This window comes from Apus apus, chromosome 7 (genome assembly GCF_020740795.1).
Source record: "Apus apus isolate bApuApu2 chromosome 7, bApuApu2.pri.cur, whole genome shotgun sequence".
NCBI classification, from domain to species: domain Eukaryota; kingdom Metazoa; phylum Chordata; class Aves; order Apodiformes; family Apodidae; genus Apus; species Apus apus.
In genome coordinates, this window is record NC_067288.1 from 15,790,269 (window position 1) to 15,810,926 (window position 20,658).

Sequence of the window (20,658 nt, forward strand, 5' to 3'; positions counted from 1 at the left end):
GAAAAAGCCTCCTGACCCTCCAATTATTCTTGTTGTCATCTTCAGATCTTTTTTTTTTAATAATTTTCTTTTTGAGAAACACTGGGTCCTTTGTGCCAGAACAAAAATAAAACCAAAACCCAATCTCAAACTTTAGTTAATTGCCATTTGGTCAGAACCTAAATTTTACAGTAGTCCTAATTTAAATTAAATTAGTGCTCAGAATGTTGTTTTCCCCACTAGAATCCTTGAAATACAAGCAAAGCATGCTGTACTAGAGTCATTATGCTAAAATGGCTCTTTATGATTGTTTTAAACCAAATGGTTTGAACCAGCTTTATTCCCAGGCTTGCATTAAAAAGCATGGACACTGCTGCTGTGTAATTGTGGCAACACAGCTGAGAGTGTTCCTGATGTGTATGGAATGGAGAAAAATCATATTAACACATTATTCAACATGAAAAAATATTAAAGCCTTCAATTCAAATATGCCTTTTTGAAACTACTGAATTAACAGAGTTAGATTAAAACATAAATGCACTTGTTAAGTAATATTTTATTTTCAAAACCAATTTTCTCTGTGTTTTGTTTATACAGTTGGTGTGTTTGACCAAGAGAATTGATAATATTGTCCTCAATAGGGTAAATCTTCACTGCGATTTCTTCTTTAATTGCCAGAGCAATCTTTATCTTTTCAAGGAAAGCAGCAAGTGACTATTGAAGAAATCCTTTGCTGTTCCTCCAAGCACAGTGCTGTATCCAGAAGATGATCTTGTCTTTCCTGTTTCTCTGTAACATAGTAAACCTTATACTCTGTACGTACAGTAAGTTACTGCAAGAACAGCATATTAAACTAACCTTTCCCCCTGTGTCTGTGCCCCTGTTAGGTCGCTTCCTGCCACCTACTGACACTGAGCTGTACACAAGGTATTGTTTGGAGTTCCTGGCTGAGTATCTTGGTAACAAGATAAAAATATGGCATAGTGTTAAAAAAAACTGGAGATCAGTTTAAACAGATGGAAAGTATAGGGTTTATTCACATTCCCAGGAACAAAACTGAGTATGTTCACTACACAGTTTGGGTGCTTAATAAGCCCAGGTCCCATTGAATTGGTTCTTGACAGTTATGAATGGTAGACTAGCTGCATTAAAGCAATGAGGGAGCTAACAGCAGGTTTGAAACTGGGTTTGAATAAATCATCAACCAAACATATAACAGCATTATAACAGTAGGCCAAAACCTCTACAGCCATGTGATTGCTAGTTGCCAGGAGACCATGGATCTTGGGCATTCTGGAAATATTGAAATAATTTTAGCTGTCTTAAATTTATAGAATCTGTGGAAAAATCTAATACATTTAAATTTATTAAAATACGACTACTTTGACAGAGTGCATGTAAAGCTCTGAGACAAAATACAGCTTTTTAACTAAAACAGCTTCTTTTGTACATTGATCTGCTTTCTTCTGTATGATTTATAGTGTATTGAGAAAGAATATTTACGAAATGTGATGTAGTATTTAAAAATCTTGACTGCAGTAATTCAGTGCCTGTAATGAACACATGCAAAAAGATTGTTATACTCTTAGTTGCCCATCCTGCCATCCCTTTGTTTACATGTGTAACTTTATGCTTTAGTAGTCCAGTGGAGGTCAAATGCACTGCATTCATATTTAAATTTAATCACATTAATGAGCCTTTGAAAGCTAAAATCTAATACTTTATTTGCAGTTACCTTTCCTGGGGCAGGGGAAAGTCAGATTATGTCAGTGGTAGAGGCATTACATCAAATCTAGTTGTTTTGGGGTCCTTGTTTTTCAGAAGGGGGGGGTGTGTGTTACTGTGCTGTGCTAGCCTGGTTTACAATGGGATTTTTAGGCTGTTGTCTTGTGTATGAAATGTTGAGCTTCATTGAATTGAATTAAACTGATAGTTACTTATTTTTCTGATGTGTGGCCCCAGCAAAGAAAGAGTCAGAATGAGGTTCAACAAGGGTAAGTGTAGAGTCCTGCACCTGAAAAGGAGTGACAACATGCACGAGTACAGAATAGGAGCTGACCTGCTGGAAGGACCTTGGAGTCCTGGTCGACAACAAGTTTTCCATGGGGCAGCAATGTGCCCTTGTGGCCAAGAAGGCCAATTGAACCCTGGGGTGCATTAAGAAGAGTGTGTCCAGCAGGGAAGTTCTCCTCACCCTCTACTCTGCCCTGGTGAGACCACACCTGGAATACTGCATCCAGTTCTGGACTCCCCAGTTCAAGAGAGACAGGGATATTCAGGAGAGAGTCTAACAAAGGGCTGTAAGGATGATTAAGGGACTGGAACATCTGATGAGGAAAGGCTGAGAGACCTGGGGCTGTTTAGTCTAGAGAAGACTGAGGGAGGATCGTATTAACGTATATAAATATCTGACTGGTGGGTGTCAAGAAGGAGGGGCCAATCTCCTTTCAGTCCTGCCCTGTGATAGGATGAGGGGCAATGGATGCAAGCTGGAGCCCAGGAAGTTCCACCTCAATATGAGGAAGAACTTCTTTATTGTAAGGGTTAGGGAGCACTGGAGCAGGCTTCCCAGAGAGGTTGTGGAGTCTCCTTCTCTGGAAACTTTCAAGACCCATCTGGATGCATTTCTGTGTGACCTGCCCTAGATGACCCTGCTCTGGCAGGGAAGTTGGACTCGATCTCCAGAGGTCCCTTCCAACCCCTAACATTCTGTGATTCTGTTTCTCCTTGGAGGCTGCTCATCTAGCTCACTGCTCATCTGAAAAAGATGCAACAAGCATCATCACAAGCTCTTACTCCACTATTTAGGTAAGGTGTCAGAGACCTCAGATACTGTTCAGAACAGCTGAAAGATGGAGCTTGCTTTTTTTGATTTCTAGTTCCACCACAGTTTTTCTTTTGTATGGCATTGGGCAGTTGTTTAATTTCCTTGGTTATAGGGAATACTTCCCTTCTTTACGAGAGTCAGGAAGAGGAATTATTTGCTGATTGTAAGGCTGATGTATTTTGTGATTTTAAGTACACAAGTAGTTGTTAACTTACACTAAAAGAAATAACAGAAAAAAATTCTGATGATTCATACAGAATAAATTCATGGTGCATTTAAGTTCTGTCTTAAGTAGATATAATGGATATACCAATTATATTCCTTTTGTAAACTGAATTAATATAGACACAAGAATTTATTGCAACATAGTACGTTTTTTGTAATAATTCAGTCAACTAAGAATTCCTTTTTTAGAAAATTTCCCTTTCTGGAAAACAGAAATATCATAAAATAGGCACTGGACAAACTTAGGAGAGAGGGAAATAGAGTGAGTGAAACTAAGGGCATGTGAAGAACAGTCAGTATCAGCAACAGCAGCAAAACAGTTTCAATTTTCTGGATTATTAATTCAAATTCACACGCACATGCCAGTTAAAATTAAAGGCCTTTTTTTACTGCTCTAGTTTAAATTAAAGATTATATTCTGCTCCACAAGTCTGAATTAAATAGCTTATTTTGCACACCAAGCTCTCATTTTAAAGCTAATAAAGAAAAGACATAGCATGTACGTGCAAGCTCGAGACAGGAAGGGTCTAAATTACTACACCTGTTTCACTTGGGAGCTACTTTATTAGTGTTACAAAACTTGGCTTTCAATTTGGCAGTCAGAAGCACATTTAGAACAAGCATTTCTTTGTTTTGACAGAAAGACTGTGGTAAATGAATGACGTTTGAGCGAGGTGTGAAATGTAAAGGTACAAAATTAACTGGTAAGATAATTACTGTTCTAATTCTGCATAAACAAGCATTTTGAAAATCATTAATAGTTCAGGGAAATAATGTTAGTGATTAAATAAGGTGGTTTGCATCACTGAGCACAACTAAGCTGCTTTAATTACATTTGAAAGCAAGGGAAAGCAGCTAATTAAAATTAGCACAGGGTTCCTGAATGACCAGCATTGCATTGTTGCCCTAACCTGTTTAATTGCTTGTTTATTAATAATATGTCTTTATTTTCCCCCCTTCTGCATTTAACAAAATTATTAAAGAAGCTAAAAAGTGTGAAGAGAATCTGACTATGTATACTTATCAAAATATACAATGCAGATATAACCCAGGGAATTACTTACAAGGCAAGCCAGCATAATTCAAAAGTCATAACTTTTCTTCATATTAATAGTGTTTTCTTCCTGAGTCACATTCATATGTCCATCACGTCTGTGGACAAGAAAAATGGTCTTTGGCACGACTGCCGAGTTGCAGCATTTTGTAGCTGCTTTATTTTTAAAACCTCTGGAATACTAAATGGTTAGCTAAAATATAGGTAATAAATCTGAGAGTAATCAATAATAAATTATGGAAAACATGAGCAAAAATATCACCTAAATTAAAACTTTATACTGTCTCAACCTTTTTTTTTTTTTGCAAAACTTGTTCTAAATTGACCATCTGCAATAGGTTGTTCTGTTCTCAGAACTCAGTTTCCCAAGGTTTCCAGCAGATTTATCCTTCATTTGAGGAATATCTGCATTATAAATCTGACTTCCTAGCCCCACAATAGTTGTTTTAAGATTTCATTTTATTAGTGTAAAACTATAGGAAGTACTTGGGAGGAGTGTTGATCTACAAACTTTAAACAAATACACAGTATGATACAATGAAGACAACTAAAAATAGAGTAAAATGCTAATTTCTTTTTTTTATATTTAGGTATAATCAAGTCAAGTTAAAGCAGACATGGTGTTTTCCGCATTGATTTAGTATTTATACTGTAACTCTGATGTGAAAGGCTCAGATGAATAATAATTTACATACATATACATTTTAAACAGTAAAAATTCATAAAAATATTAAGTTCTATATGGAAAGGAAGCAGATCCCTAAGAAAGCAGGTTAAATCACAGGAATTAAGCTTATGGAACTGATAAGCAATTAAAACTAGAAGTTATTTTTAACTTCATGAATAGTAGAGAATATTCAGCAGACATTACATACATTGTTTTATAGGTCCATATTTTTATGAACAAAGAGAAGTGTTGTGCTGCTCTATAGAATGGCAAAGAAAGATCCATGTCACATGTTTCAATGGGGATTTTCTGCTTCATGTCTACACACTGTATCTGATCAGAATTTTGAAACCACAATATATAACTGACATAATTTTGAAGGTTGTAGATAGATAGTATTGACACTGTTCAAGTGGTTATTGTATTTGACGTCCAAAACAGAGGAGGAGATCTAGTGTAACTTACCTAAATAGTGGAAGTCCTCCAATAAATTAATTAAGAAAAAAAATCTTCCTGTCTTTTAAAAAGCAAAGAACTAAAAAAAAAAAAAGTGGATAATAAAAACAAAAGAAAAAAGAACGAAGTGGAAAAACCCCATGAGATGAAACAAGTTATCCAATTGAGTCTTACAAAGAATTTTTAGTAGCATCTCATTGCCATAACAACCATCTTGTATCATCAAAGGGACACATTACATCTTTTTTAGTTAATCAGTGTGGTGTATAATTAATGGTGGCAGTTCTTTGTGCTCTGTCAATGGGATAAATAAAAGTTTGGTATTCTTTTTTAATTGCAAGGTTCCTTGACCTTTCATTGGGTCATGGTCATTGTAATTATGACTGAAACCTTTTACTTACCTTTCTGTAATCTATTTCTTCCAGTTAAGACCTGTAAAACTGTAAAAGCCACAAAAAATCCACTATTTGAAGGACAGACTAGCGAAACTATCAGGCATTATTCCCAAAAGTCATGTAGAATGTTCCTAGTCTTGTTCCTTTTCTCGTTTATATTCATGTAGGCTTCTGTTAAATTGCAATGCTTTAAGATACTACAGTTACCAAAACAGCTGCTCTGCCCCTCTTTTGGAGGTCCCTTCTCCAGTGTTGAGCTATATCTCCTCCCAGCTGCCGTAGTCCATAGCCTGCAGTATATTTAGTCTCCTAAAGAGTGTGGACTGGTATTTATGTGCAGCAGCACATTACACCACATCTCTGCTGTGAGGAGGAACCTCACATGGATGGTAGTAGTAACATCTTAACCTTTGCACCTACATCTGTCAGAACCTTACTGTAGTTTACCAGTCTCCACCCAAAACATGATTTACCCATCTACTTCTAATGGGAACACGTTTTCTCCTCCTTGACACATCATGTTTTTATGTTAGTATACAGAATATTGGTTTGACATGTAAATGATACTGCTGAAAGAAATGTTAAGATGAGCGGTGAATCAAATTGTACAAGATTATTTTTTTTGTCTGTCTTTTTCTTAGCTTGTTTAAACTGAAGAAGTTCTCTGCTTTGGCTTGTTTCTGTTACTAAAATACCCGAATGTGCCAAAATCTTTAAATTGTGTAAGCCTGAAGTACCCTTGAGTTGTAAGTGCTCTTAACCCTTTTGTATATGGATAATGTCAGTCACTTGCCCAAGGCACAAAGGTAATAACAGTGACCTGAATTACGGTCTTGTACATCCAGATCTAATGCTGTTGTTGCTGGCCAACATTGTCTTTCTCCCACTGCAAGTCTGGGCTTTTTCGCTTCCTTTTATCCTCAGTAAGGACACAAGAGCATACTACAGCAAAAACTGGGCTCTTTATAGGATAATTTATTTCTCTAGCATGTTCTAGCACTATAAATATTTTGCAATTGAATTTTATTGATATGCAGAAAGAGCCAATCCTAAACTGTGATGAGACCCTGCAGGAGGTTCAACTACTCAGCTGTTTGCTTACAACTTAATCAAGTCAAAGAAATAGATACTTGAAGCAAGAAGATGTGACTGACTCTGATTGCCAGACTTGCTTTTGGCCTTTAGTGAGGTAAACAAAGTTCTTCCAGCATATATTGGAAACTTCTGTATGGTGCAACATGGCTGCTAGGTGCTTGTTGCCTTCTATTTTGTGGCAAAACTGAGATTTACAAGGGAATAGGGGATTTGCTTGTACTTTATGTATTTATCATGCCATTTAAAAATATCAGAATGAAAAAATATAAATAGCTTCTATATTTATAAACAATTGAGGATATTGAATTGTGTGGCATCTAAAATATGCTGTCTTTATTTAGCATTAATGAAGAATACGATCATCTTGTAGAACATCCCAACAGGGGAGTCACAGGAACTTCTCAGTAGAGAGTGTTAGCAGTAAGCATGATCTGATTAACTGTGGCATTTCACAGTGTTATGGCAGTAGTGTTAAAGGAATGTGTTGAGGGAGTTTAATTGTTAAAGCTGCCATTTCTCTTGCCCCTTTGCTTCATCATGGTCACTGCAATCATGACTGAAACCTTTCATTAACCTTTCTCTATTTAATTCAATCTTTTGAGCTAATAGCATTAAAACATGAGATCTACCAAATGTGTGTGCCATTTCACACAGAGAAATGCCTCACCTCCCTGCTCTCTGTAGTGGGGGAAAAGGTGCAGTACTTACTGGCTTGTTAAAAGCATGTTTTAAGGGTATGATTTTGAGCATGCTGGTGAGGTAGGCTTGTGATGTGAGACAATTCTGTTTTTTCCCCTTTTGCAACCCAGATAAGCACTGACAAGCTGAGTGAGTTGTGCTGGTGCAGAGTATATAATTGAGGAAGCATTGTGCCAGAAATACTAAGGTTAGGGGAGAGGTGAAATAAAAATTAGTTGGAGCACACAACATCACAAAGAGGTGGAGAACCCAGTGCTGATTGGGTAACCAACACCTTAGACCAACAAATGATGCAAAACACCCAGCTAAGACAGGGTCTGCGTAGCCAGTCTGTGGCTGTTCACAAAAGCAGGTGTTGCTGTGTGCTGCTTCCTGACTTTGGAGGAGGAGAGATTAGCAAAATCCCAAATACTGGTGAAAGTTTAACAGGTTTTGTTGTAAATAGAGCTGAAATAAACATGCTACTTTTATCTACCAGTTGAGACTGGTTAAATGTCAGTAGCATTGGTGCCATTCCATGACAGCTTAATTGCTCCTTATGGTAAAAACCTTTCTAGGTAATTTAGCTGATACCTGAGTGCACCTGTCGTGGAGCTGAGTGTTAGCATCAGTAATCATACCACTGGCCAACTTTTGCCAGTATCCTTAACACTTCTAACCCAGATTTCAGGTCTTGCAAAACAGTAGTGGTGATCATGCAGTAGATGATTCATTTGTTTCCAAAAAAAGGAAGCAAAAATCTAGGTTTTATATATTAGCAGTTTTGCCGTATGTTCCCACCAATTTATATGTGGAATATAATGTGCACGGGTAAAGGGAATGGTCCATTTTCCATTCTGCAGGCTCACAGTGGACAACTTTGATTCACTTCAGAGTGTATTCAGTTGAGAAAGAGAAACTAAGAAGGTAAGATGATTTTTCCCGATCATTGTTAATTATTAATTACACTGCATAAAGTTGTTGTGAGTTTCTGCAGGCTCTGACAGCAGTAGTGTATGGTGTATTTTGAAACAATGCAGCATTTGTATTTGAAGTAAGTATCATCTACTTCTGATCTAGTGGGAAAGAAGTGCATAAATGGAATAGCTGAATACAATCCAATGTAAGTATGGTGGAGGTGTCAATGATACATGAAGACAAGAATCTGGAAGTCTTTTGGAAATGGTGGTTAGTTAATATGAAGCATATTGGTAGATGCAACATCATGAGTGAATTGTGTGCAAATGCTCAGGTTAAAACATAACCCTTTTTTAACATTTGGCTTAGAGCTGCCTCTGCTTCTCACAGGTATAGACAGTATGTGGTTTTTGAACTGTAGAAACAACAGGTAATTATGGTCCTCAGGTACTGATTCATTCCTGTTGTACCTTGAGCAAAAATAAGCTGGGGATGAAAAAAAGTCATATTGTCATTTCAAGGAGGACTTGTAGAACTGCCATGTGTAGGCATAAAAAGTTCATGCTTTGCTGTTTTCACAACATGAGATTGTGAGATGCATATCAGACTTCATCATCTAAGAAGACAGATTTCCTTACAACCAAGTAAGCGGAGAGACTTTAATGAAACAAACATGAATGGATTTTGAGCCATTGTTGCTCATAACTTTGTCTCATGTGAATGGATAGGAGGGAAATGGAAGAACTCTGGCATTATTGAGTCAGGATTTTATTTATAGAGAAAAGAATTAAAAAAACCAAACACAATGAAATCTGGTACAGCCCTTGTCCTGTTGCTACCATAAATGTGCTTGAGTTGTCTGCATAAAGTAAGAAGTTAATGTCAACATCTGATAAAATCAGACCAGTGTCATTGAATTTGGAAAGCCAAATCAAAAAATGTCCAATCTAAACAAGTTAAAGACAAAATGAGGATGGTGCTTAGAATGCTAGTGAGAAGAAAAGAGCAAGCCATCTTGCATTATAAATCAATCAAAATGAACAACTTCATCTTCTAGAAGGCACAAAAGTTGCCAATACAATATGTATAAATGATTGGAAAGAAGTTAGTCCTCTAGTAACTAACAACAGTAGAACCACTTTGATGGGAAATCAGAGAATGAGAGGAGGATCATCCTAACAGAATAAATGGTAGGCTCAAAAGAGAAAAAAAAATGAAGCCCTGACATTTTTTGTGAGATCTCACTTAATGGATTGAGTGCACAGAAATCACAGAAGCAGCGAGGACATGTGGGCTGGTTCACTTACCAGAGCCTAGCAGATAACTTACATATTAACATTTGAGTTACCTTTTTTGTGTTCTCGATGTTAACTGTGTGTGTCTGAATGGGGCTTTTAAATCAGTACTTTCTCTCTAGTTTACTGCCTAGCATTTGTGCCTAATCCTACACTTTTGGAACTTGTTGGTTGAGCTCCTATAATAAGCCATGATTAGTTATCTCTCAGAGCTGTCCTGAGTTGTTTTAATTAACATCTCATATGTCAAATAATGCCATTTGTGATGGTCAATTTATATCACTGTCTACCTACCAGTAAATCTATTCAGTCTGCTACTCCATCTTATAAGCCAATGAAAAAAGAAAGTATCTTGTATCATTCAACCCTATCGGCCCTTCAAGATTCTCTACTTGTTTCTGTAATAGTAGCACAAACAGCAAAGTATTTTTTTTCCATAGAACTATAATGGCTTGATTTGGACGTATCTGTTCTGAAGTCACCTGGCTTTGGGGCTTTAAGAAGGACCTTTAACATTGTTATTTGTGTTTAATTTTACATAGCTTTGAAATGTTACCTTGCCCTAAGCTGTGGAAGACACTGCTATCCTTTCCAGTAGCCACTTTTTTAGCAAGCTTGGAAATCTGCTTCTGGCAGAACAAGATCTCTTCATCTTTGGGGTCACGTTCCAGGCTTTTGTTCAGTCACGAGTTCTGTTTGGGTTTATCTTCAGTATGTCTACTTGAATATTCAAAAAATCATCAGCTAGTCTAATTTGTTTTTTTTTAAGTCAAGTAAAAGACTGATTTGCTTTGACAGGTGGATCAGAAACAGAATTGGAGCTATTTTATCTGGACCTAATTAAACAACCTTCATTACTGGCAGGTACGTGTTTGTGATGACTATAAATGAGCTTGATTGGAATTAAAACTCAAAATGTAAGGCATTGAATTGACTTGTTTTTTTAAAAATACACAGTTAAAAAGATATATATGAAGTACATTTTTAAGTGTGGCACGTGCATGTTGAGATTCTAAATACCTTATCATGCCCAGTTCCACTTTGTGGTTTTACGTTAATGGCACTTGTCACAGGTATTCATGAGGATGTTGCCAGCACTTATAAAATGGCACCACGCTAGTCCAGAACTACGAGGCTTTAATAAAACATTAGCAACAGGCCTTTTTCACTCTTGCAGGCGCAGAATTTCTCCAGTGTTTTGTGTGGTGTATTTTGTGGGATGAATTTCAGTCATGCAAACGAGGCCAAAATGGGGCAGATGCAATCCATAAGCCCTTAAAGAGGATTTTAGTGGGTGTTAAAGTAATGCATCAGTGTTGGTCCTCTTTTACCTTTGCAGAGCCCAGTTATTTCCAACTGGTAAAATAAACTGTATCTGTTGAATTAAGGGAACATTTTTCTCACTGCCCATTGCAACTCCAGCCTGTGGAATAGATGTCACACCTCCTCAGTGTCACTTGAATGGCATGCTAAAGTCATTACATCCTATGATAAGTTCTGTCTGTCCTATTTGCCGTCTCTTGGGATGAAACCAGACATAACATTTTAGTAAAGTCTTCCAATGACGCTGATGGTTCACCCAGTCCAAATATGCTGCCTGAGGGTTTCAACACCTACCTTAAAAAAACTAAATGTACACATGCAGATTCATATTGCTGGCATTTTTGAGGGCATGTTGCACTGTTAAGCACTTTGATATCAGAGTTTTCTGTGGCTGTTCTGATTATGGAGAGTTTAGGCCAAGGCATCATGGAAAAGATTTTTCAGAGCAATTGAAACATTGCTCTGAGAGTTCTAAACAGCTGGTTCAACAGCTTTTGATAGTGATATGATGTAGCAGTCAAGAGAATATCACGTGGACAGAGGACAGTATCAGGGTGAACTAGCCAACAAAATTAATACAACTTTCTTTCAAATAAAAAGTAGTGGTGGAGTAATGTTATCTATGTCAAATGGAAATACTGCATGTTTATCTCAGTTTCATGGACCTAGAATGCTGCAAAGTGTGTTACAAGTCCAAGTGATAGTTCTGACAGACATTTTGCATTCTTCCCTCTAGATAACAGATGTGAAAAATCCTGTATTAGAAAGGCAGCTCCCAGGGGCAGGATATTTGAGGAAGTTCAAGCTACTCTGGTTATTGTCAACACTCATACAAGAATAGAATATTCTCCCTTTCAACCTCAGATGGTGGCAGACGAGTAAGGACTGTGTTTTGCTAATTATACCCTTTAAACTGTGTCATGTAGGGGGATGCTGCACTCATGCCACTTACATGAACAGGAAATATAATTTGCCCTTCTGAAGGACAAAAATACATATATGCAAATCCTTGGGTTCTCCTTAGCTAGGGAAAGACATTAAACGTGACCGTGAAATTAAAGACTAACTCTATTAATTGATAGTTCAATTCTGCTTGATGAAATTAGGTTTATACCAGTTTAGGATGTAACTGTTGCCAATTTAACAAAGCATGTTTTTAGCTTTGAATTTCCCAAATATGTCTAATTAAACATTTCAGGATGAGAGTACTTAATACTGCAACAGATACATTTTAAATCACACATGAAAACAACTAAAACATAGCAATAAATGTCCTCCTGCTTTTTCAGTCAATGACTACACTGTCAGAGTAGCCCTCAAAGAGTTGAAATTTCTGCTGTCTTTTCCGCCTCTTTCCCAAGAAGAGCTTCTTACTTGTCTGACATAAGTATATGTATTAGTCAATCCAGAAGTGTCAGGTAGGTCCTACTAATGCTATGATTTCTCTGAATAACTTCTTGTGCATGAAACTAGGACAAAAGGTCTTTATAGAGCTATCTGTGTGGCTGTACATAAGCTGGAAAACATTTCCCTTCAGAGGACTCTCAGACTGGGAAAGTCCAGCAACTGCCATCAGTAGCAATTATCTGTGGATAAAATAGCACTTCAGAACACGTTTCTGTAAGTAAATTAGAAATGCCAAGGCTAAAGCACAATCACAAATGCAAAATGAGAGTAGGCAATGTGGTCCTGAAATGTGCTGATGTAGACAAGAGCTTTGGATTTTGTTTTTGTCACTATTGCTGGATGATCAGGGAATATGTGCCATCTAGGTGCTTCCATTTACTATGAGTATGAATGGCAGTGAAACCTGCTTGCTTTTATAATGTGCTCTGAGGTCTGTAGGTATTCTTATTTCCACATACTGGCATTACGAAGCAGCAGTCCCTACTCTGGAATTTTTTATAGTTTATTGGAACCTTAATGTGCTTACACATCCTTGCTGGGATGTGAAGAAAGTTATTTCACAGAACGTTTTGCTAGGTTGACTGACAAGCCTTGTACTTGTGCAGTTACAAACATCTGTTTGCAAAACTCTTATACATTAATTGTATTCTCTTACACATCGGTCAGTGTCTGTGAACCTTGGTCAGTGATGATTTCTGCACTAGTTAACAGGGAATACTTTTAGAAAGGGGAGTGAAACAAACCAACAAAGAGTGCACATATCATTAGTTTCATCCCTCAGATATTTCTTTTCCCATATGCATTTGGCTAATTGTACCAGGCTGTGATCAATGCACAGACCATGAAAACAGACAAAAACAGCTGAAAAAGCAACCTTGTGCCTCTTTAAGAAAAAGGGAAAACTTTTCCAATTGATTTAGTGCTTCATAAATTAGCCTAGGGACAGCTTTAAATTGTGTTCTTATTATGCATACAGGATTCTACTCATCTAATAATCTTGGCTATTCAATAAAAAAAAAAAAGATGTTTTGAATAGCAACCAAACATGCCATAAAAATACACTATCCACATTCTGCAAAGAGTGAAAATGTAAATGAATGGGTTGAAAATGTCCCCAATATGATTTCTCTCTTGTTGACTTTCCAATTTAATTTTTCATGGAGAAAAAGATGTACTGGGAAATAGAATGCATGATCTACAAGTAGGAGTTTAGGGAAGTCATTATATACCCATTAGTTATGTGCATTTATTAAATCTGTCTGGTAAAATTAAGGGAGCTAAAATGTTACGTATTTATTTCTATCTAGTGTACCTAGTGTATCTTGTATGCCAGTCAGCATTTAAGAAAAGCGATTTAACTGATTATATCAAGGAACAGAAGCCTTGAACTGGGAAGGATATACCCACTGAAGGAACTCTCCTGAGATTCTGTAGTTGTCTTCCCTGGGTGAGTTTGGGATAGTATCCATTTTCATTTAAAGATTAAAGTCTTTTATTACCATCTTTCACAAAACTGTAAGAAATATAAACAACTACTTCCTCAGCATTTTTATTCAAGCTTTAGGAAATCAGTCAGGCTGTAGTGGAAAGGGGCACTGAATCTGTCTGTAGTTACGGTGTTTGGCCAATCCATAGTCCTAAAAGCCTCTACTATGGCTATAAGAACAGTTATTCATCCCATAAGGCCCATGGTGGTGAGAATATTTATTTACTTAGATACTATCTTGATCAAAATAAAGCCAGAAGAGCTCCTTAGACTGCATATCTTGGCCTGAGTCTATCCAGTAAGGGCCTTGGGGTTTTTAATAGGTAACCAAAACCCTCTTACATTAGCCAGTTCTCCCAGTTTAGACTTACTGATATTCATGGGAGATGCCAGGATTTGCATCTTAAACTTTTACTAGTCTAAAAAACAAGAATACAAAGAGTGTCAGTAATAGATGTTTATTTTATCCCTTTCCCATAGGAAAGGGGATTGGGGACTTGCTAATACTGCTCTTTGCTTTCAGTCTGTCTGCTTTCTATTACAGTAGCATCCAAATGTGATTAATGAGCATAAGGAAGGGGAAAGCAATGGACAAGCAAGCATTTGCTTGTCATAGACCACCTGCTTCACTCTAGCATCATGGAACTTAAACTCAATAGGATTAGGACTAAATTTTCTTTTAAAGGATGCTCCAAAGATCCTAGGTATGGATGCCTCAGTCTTGCCTCGGTCATCTTTCTAAAGATGTAGTAAAAAGGCTTTCTGAGCATAAATGTGAATGGCTTGCAGTCTGGAAAGAGAGAATCAGTGAGGTTACACATAGTATAGCACAGGTTCTATCAGCCCCTGTCCCTCCAGGCTAGAAAGAACCTAATGAAAGTGGTAATAGAGGCTAATGTCTTAGCAGTGTGGAGCTATTGCTAAAGCTGGCAACATTCCCCAAATATTTCACATATTCTAGTGGGAATTAAACATCTATGGTCTCTTTGGCATACGTTAGCAGCAACAAGGAATTGGTTAAAGAAACATGAAAGAATCCTCTGGAAATTAGTAACCCAATCAATTTGAGCCTCCTCTAAGTAAAGTAGTTAAAATACTCTTTCTAACTGCCCTTATTGGGCAATAGTTACACTCCTACAAGCACTGACTAAGCACAGAACAAAGAACACACAATTATTTAAAATAATCTTTGAAAGAAAGAATCTGTAGTTTCTAACAGCCTTAGTTTATAAATGAATACTAGGTTAAAAACTACCCCAAAGTTGCAGAATTGCATTCTTTGCACTTTTTCTAAGCTTCTTCTGTAGAAAGATAAGGTGGAAAATGATGGAAAAATTATTGTTGATACCCTGTTTGCTACACACACTTCTGTCACCCCTTGACTTAGGTTTGACAACAATGCTCTCAATCCCCTCCACCTCCCACCCAGGTAGGGAAGGAGAGAGAGAAAAAGAGAGAGATTTTGCTGGATTGAAAACTAAACTACACAGCTTTAATTAAACACTAATGTTATAAGAAAATATATACAGCTATATACAAATTTGTTCAGGAAATGTACAAAACCCCTGTTGCCTCCCCCCACCCCCAGCAACTCCCACAGCATCTCCTGAGCTGCAGACAGTCCCAAAAGGTTCCGGAGCTGCCGAAGAGAGTGCAGAGTGATGAGGGTCAGGAGAGCTCCAGCCTGGGGGTTGATGGTGATGGATGGATGGAGTCCTCCCTGGACACTGGCCATGGATGGAGGAGAAGGGATGAGGAAGCAGGAAGGAAGTTGTCTTCTGTGGTCTCTGACCTTCCTCTGAGCTTGCATAGATATATGGAATGGAATATCTCTGGCCAATTTTGCTGTCTGTCTAACTCAGCCTCCTACAGGGGGGTCACAGATCTCCCTGTAGTGTCTGAACTGGCAGAGTAAAGGTGTGACCTTGAAGACCCAGCAGTTAGAAAAACATTCAACTGTGTGTTATCATTCCTAGCTGGAACACTCTGCTACTAGTTAAAAGAAAGCTTACTGAAGGAAAAAAAAAATAAAAGGAAAATTGACTTCATCCTGGCTCAAACCAGGACAACTTCCCTTCCCTTTAGTGTATTTCTTGTGTAGTTCATCTATGATTGATTAAGACAGAAACCTTACAAGTGAAGTTTCATTGTGATTTGCAGGTTTTATGGCTTGTAAAGGAAAGTGCTCCCTGTCCTTTCCATCTACCTTCTTTGAGCTTCAGTACGTCTCTGGGGTGTCACTGCCTTTGGCTGGGATGGCCAGTCTAGTTATGCAGCTCATAGCCTTGCTCTTGTTACACAGAGTGTGTCTTGCTGTTGTTGCTGCTCCTTCTGTGTTTCCTTCATGAAAATGCATGCCATAATGAGTAATTGGGTTTCTTAGGGGTTTTTCTGGCTGCCAGCCTATAGACATCCTCGCTCTTTCTTTGTCCCAAAGGGTGTTTAAGCAGTTCAAAGTAGAAAAGCCTCAATGTGCAATAATGAGAAAGGATTCTGAGGATCTTACATAGCTTGGGAAGAGATCTAAGTTCAGTTATTGCTCCACATCAGACAGGAGTTGACAGCGTATCCTGAGTATTACAGCAACAGCTAGATTTACTAGGCTGAGTAACAGCAACATGGAACCTCCAGCCTGTTGTGTTCTGTGTGAGGTTGTCAGTGCTCTGACAACAGCTATGTGATGAACTCTGTTGAGGTGATGGATAGGTGTCTAATTTTTGAAGACTGTCAGTTCTAGGTGTGCATCAGTGATGTGTCACATTTAAGCAGCTTCCAGCCTTGCTGGAAGGCTTTCTATCAGTAGAAATTCATGGGCCTTTGTGAAAGTATTGCAACAGAACAGAGATTTTTAAGTGATTTTTACTTGAAAAAGAGGTCTCATCACTAAAAGATGCAGAATTCTAAGGAATACAATGTCCTGCTTCTACCCATTTTTATAAGTGCTTAGGCTGGACATGAAACATAGGCCAAAGGATTTCTCTGAACTGATTCCTTCTTCAAGTCCTGTAGCTCTAGTAAAGCTACAAGAAGTATTTTGGGATGACATCCAAGCCATAGTCCTCCTTTACTCTGAATGATCAATACTGTAATGCTGAGTTACCAAAGGGACAGAAAACAGTATATATATAGTAAAGAATTCTGTTAATGTAAATTCTGTCTGAAAATGAAGGACTTCCACGAGAATACAGTTTGCTTGTGATATTTTTAGGATGTGGAGAAATTAAAAAAACATTTGGAAGTGTTTTCCAAAGATGATTGACTATTTAGCAAACAAAGTTAGAAGAAGAAGGTCTCCCGTTGTTCAGACATATGACTCATTGCTGGCATCCAGTTTCCCTGGGGGAACAGGAATCAGGGAATTCAGAATGCTGGTTAGAGTCCTACATAAATTACTTCATATCTAGTGCCATGACCTCCTGAAGCAGCAGTCTGAGCTGTGAAGTGTCCTGTAGCTCTTATCTTTTTTTATACCAGGGCATCAGAATTAACTCTGCTAAAATTCAATAAAAAGCAGATAATGAAAAAAAGAAGAAGAAAAAAAAATAGGGGAAGATGTGAATTTCTGCAGTTGGAAGAATAAACCACAACAGAAAGCTGTGAATTTTACCTTTTTTGAATGTGTAGAAGGCAAATAGGTCTTTTGATTATAGAAACACAAAAGTGATTCTCTGGGCAGAGGTTGTGAGAGATAAGTACAGATGGTGTGAATCCTGTGGTTAGAGCTTCAGGGGTGCCAGAGTAGCATTCATATATTCCAGTAGAGCATTTCATGCTATTCAGTCACTGGATAACACATAATGACTCTGAGGGCACAATGAATATTAGCTCTGTTTGCTGGAGTTTATTGGACTGGTTCTGAGAGACTTCAGAACTTTTCATGTGATGGTTTAAAAGTCTGTCTGTGTAGATATGACATTGCTAAACTAAAAAATAACCTGTTTCTTTCGATTTGGTGCAAGTTATAGCCCAAAATTGCCTTTCTTGTAATTCATCAGATCAAAACAATGGCGCTGAATGATAAACAAGTCCACCACATGTAATTAATTTGCATCCCAAATACCTGACTAAGTCTTTACAGGTAATTGGTAGTTGGGTAATCTGTTTATTAATTTCTTCATTTCTAGCCAGTCTCTAGTTAATAATCAATAGTCCTCTTTTCTAATGAAAAAATGGCCTTGACATCTTGGCCTTTGTGCAGTGTTAAAATAACATTGATCGTTGCCATTATCATATGTCCTTGATATACTGTATAAGGGCAAAGATATTAGTCTTACAGTACAGGAACACTTAATAAAGTTGGCTAAATAATTGTGATTGGCCAAGGAAGTACACATTAATTTCTGGGCAAAGATGTGTGGGAGAGAACTAATAAAATGTTGTCTTTTAGTTCTGTCTCCAAATGTAAATAGAAGACATTCTCCCTGAAGATGTGTAGAAGATGCACAAAGACATGAAAGCCCTCTGTATCATAGAGTCAAACTGGAGAAATGGTTGTGTTTCTGCTCATTGTATTGGACATGTCCAACAAAAAGCTCTTTCTTGCTCTGTAGTTGGATAATCCCACTGGTCATTTCTCCTTGCTGTGGTGAGGGCCAACCCATACCAGATTTAGTGAGGGAAGAATAACACATCAACTGTAGTAACTCAGTTTTCATTTTTTTTTTTAAATTTTACTCTTTTCTGGTAGTCTCCTCTTACTATTAGTTGAGCTTCAAAACTTTTGTCTATTGCAGCAGCTTCTTTTTTCCTGGGAGAAATCAAAATACTAATTGTGTCTTCTTGGACTCTTGTAAGTGGAACTTGAGGACCAGTTTTCATCAATGACATACTACAGACCAGAGCATGGTCTATATTTGGATCTTTTGACTAAGGTACAATGTCTAATTTCAAAAATAATGGTACTGTAGATCTTACTTTACTATTCTTCCATAATAATAAGATTTTTCTCAGCTTCCAGAATTTATATTATGCTATTAAATAAGGAAAATCTTTTGTACAGTAGGTGTAAAATTACACCACTGTCAAGCCATTATTTAACAAAGAAAAAAATCAGGTGTCCTGTGCTAAGATTAAAAGTTAGAAATTACTTACATTTAAAAAGTCTACTGCAAAATGACGGTACCCATGTACAAGACTTTCTTCCATAGCAACCTACGGAAACCCCTAATTTTGTTTGGTGTCACAGACTTGGTTATGGCTGAAATTTTGTGTTTTGAATGTCAATTTCAAAAGCAAGGTTTCTGGAAATGGCATTCAAACAAGGGCTTCTGAATTTTATTGAAATAGATTAAGGAAATTCATGCCTTTATTCTTGAGCATAAACACAATCCCCAAGTGCCATTAGTTTTGTACCTATAAATACATGATGTTCATGGAGACAGATTTATACTAAAATTTTTTTGAGAACTGATAGTTGTGTTGAGAATTACAACCATCTGTGTTACATCAGCACAGGTTATATACCCCAAGAGTAAGCAGAGTGTACTGGTTCCTTTGTTGCAATGTGAGCTGTGGGCTGCATGAGGCAGGGGGTGAGATGAGATGGGATTCCATGGCTGCCTGGGCAATAGGTACCTGGTGAATGAAATCAGCGTATGCTTTTTGAGATCCCTAAGCCAACAAAGAGCATTTAAAATTTATGTTCAGTAATTTATGTGAGTATATAAAACACAGGTTGCTGTTTAAAAGTATGAAAGCAGTTTTTATTAAGCATGCGCAAGAACATTTTATATGTGGGCTGAGTTAGCCTGTGTTTCTCTCCATATATGTGTGGCACTGCAGAGAAGAGATATGGTAGCTGTATGATATGCTTCTTTACTGATTGTCATGAGAGGGGTAGATTCTTAAACATGTTATTTTAAGACTCCTAAATATTCCGGTTATTGCTTAAATGTCTTATGAAAGTTTTTTATAAAAGTTTGGACACTTGGGAAGTGTTTAATATTAAAGCGTAAGACACTTGAGCCTCTTCCTTCAAATACCATTTTGGCTTTCTAAAGTGAATAAATAAAGACATTCTTAGCACTTGTTTTTTGGTCTTCTCCATACTATTTATAAGCAGAGTGAAAGCAGCTATTATTATCTTTGTAAGTATTTGGTACTGCATGGCCTTGATACGCAGTTGTGTCCATTCAAGGAATGCCTAGTGAACAAAGGAACCAGTCTCAGGACATGAATGTTATCCTGAAGCAACTAAAGGACACAAGCCTTGTCACTTCTTATCTCATTTTCATTAAGAAAATCATGTGGTTTAGCTTTAGGGGGTGGTGATGAGTCAACCATGTGACTAAAGGCAGGCGGCCATCTTAAAGCAGCTCTTATCTCTACTAAAAATAAGAATAAAAAGAAAAGATGGGGAGGGGGGGTTCATCTCCATAAAATGTTCACTCACTGGGCTGCCACAAAGTAAATATTTTTATAAATATATTATTTACTACAAGGAGAGCTTTTCCTAGAGAAGGCAGATAAATGTGCTTGCTGTGGGATCTTTATGGCCACTACAAGCCCAACTGTCATTCCTTCGGTACTTCCTGTCAGTCTGACTAAACTCTGTCATCCTTCAACCCAGTTTAAATTAACAGGTAATTTGTAAATGTCACTTCAGGTTAGGCCGCTCATTTTGTTTCTACTCTACCAATGCAAAGTCTAGGACTAATTTTTCTTGTCTTCTTTTAATAGGATTTTCATTTATAAATAGAATTATGTTCTGAAAATAAATTACAGTAAGTGATGCACAGAACTGGTAGCAGCAGCACTTTCATAGAATTTCAAGCACCTACATCAGAAGAGATTAATAAAAACACTTCAAAGGCTAAATTCTATTTAAGCAGAAGACAGCTTTTGGTTAATATTT

General features: G+C 37.4%; 1 long non-coding RNA gene across 6 annotated transcripts in view; it reads left to right on the forward strand.

Annotated features, from left to right (window-relative positions):
- Positions 1–20,658, forward strand: part of LOC127387346 (uncharacterized) — a 508,224-nt gene that overhangs the window by 167,833 nt on the left and 319,733 nt on the right. For 5 of the 6 annotated variants that reach the window (XR_007890100.1, XR_007890099.1, XR_007890101.1 and 2 more), the window contains 2 exons: positions 8,240–8,303; positions 10,388–10,453. The exons of the other annotated variant lie outside the window; for it this stretch is intronic. This is a non-coding gene — a long non-coding RNA (uncharacterized LOC127387346). The remainder of the gene's footprint in view (positions 1–8,239; positions 8,304–10,387; positions 10,454–20,658) is intronic. 6 annotated transcript variants of the gene reach the window in all.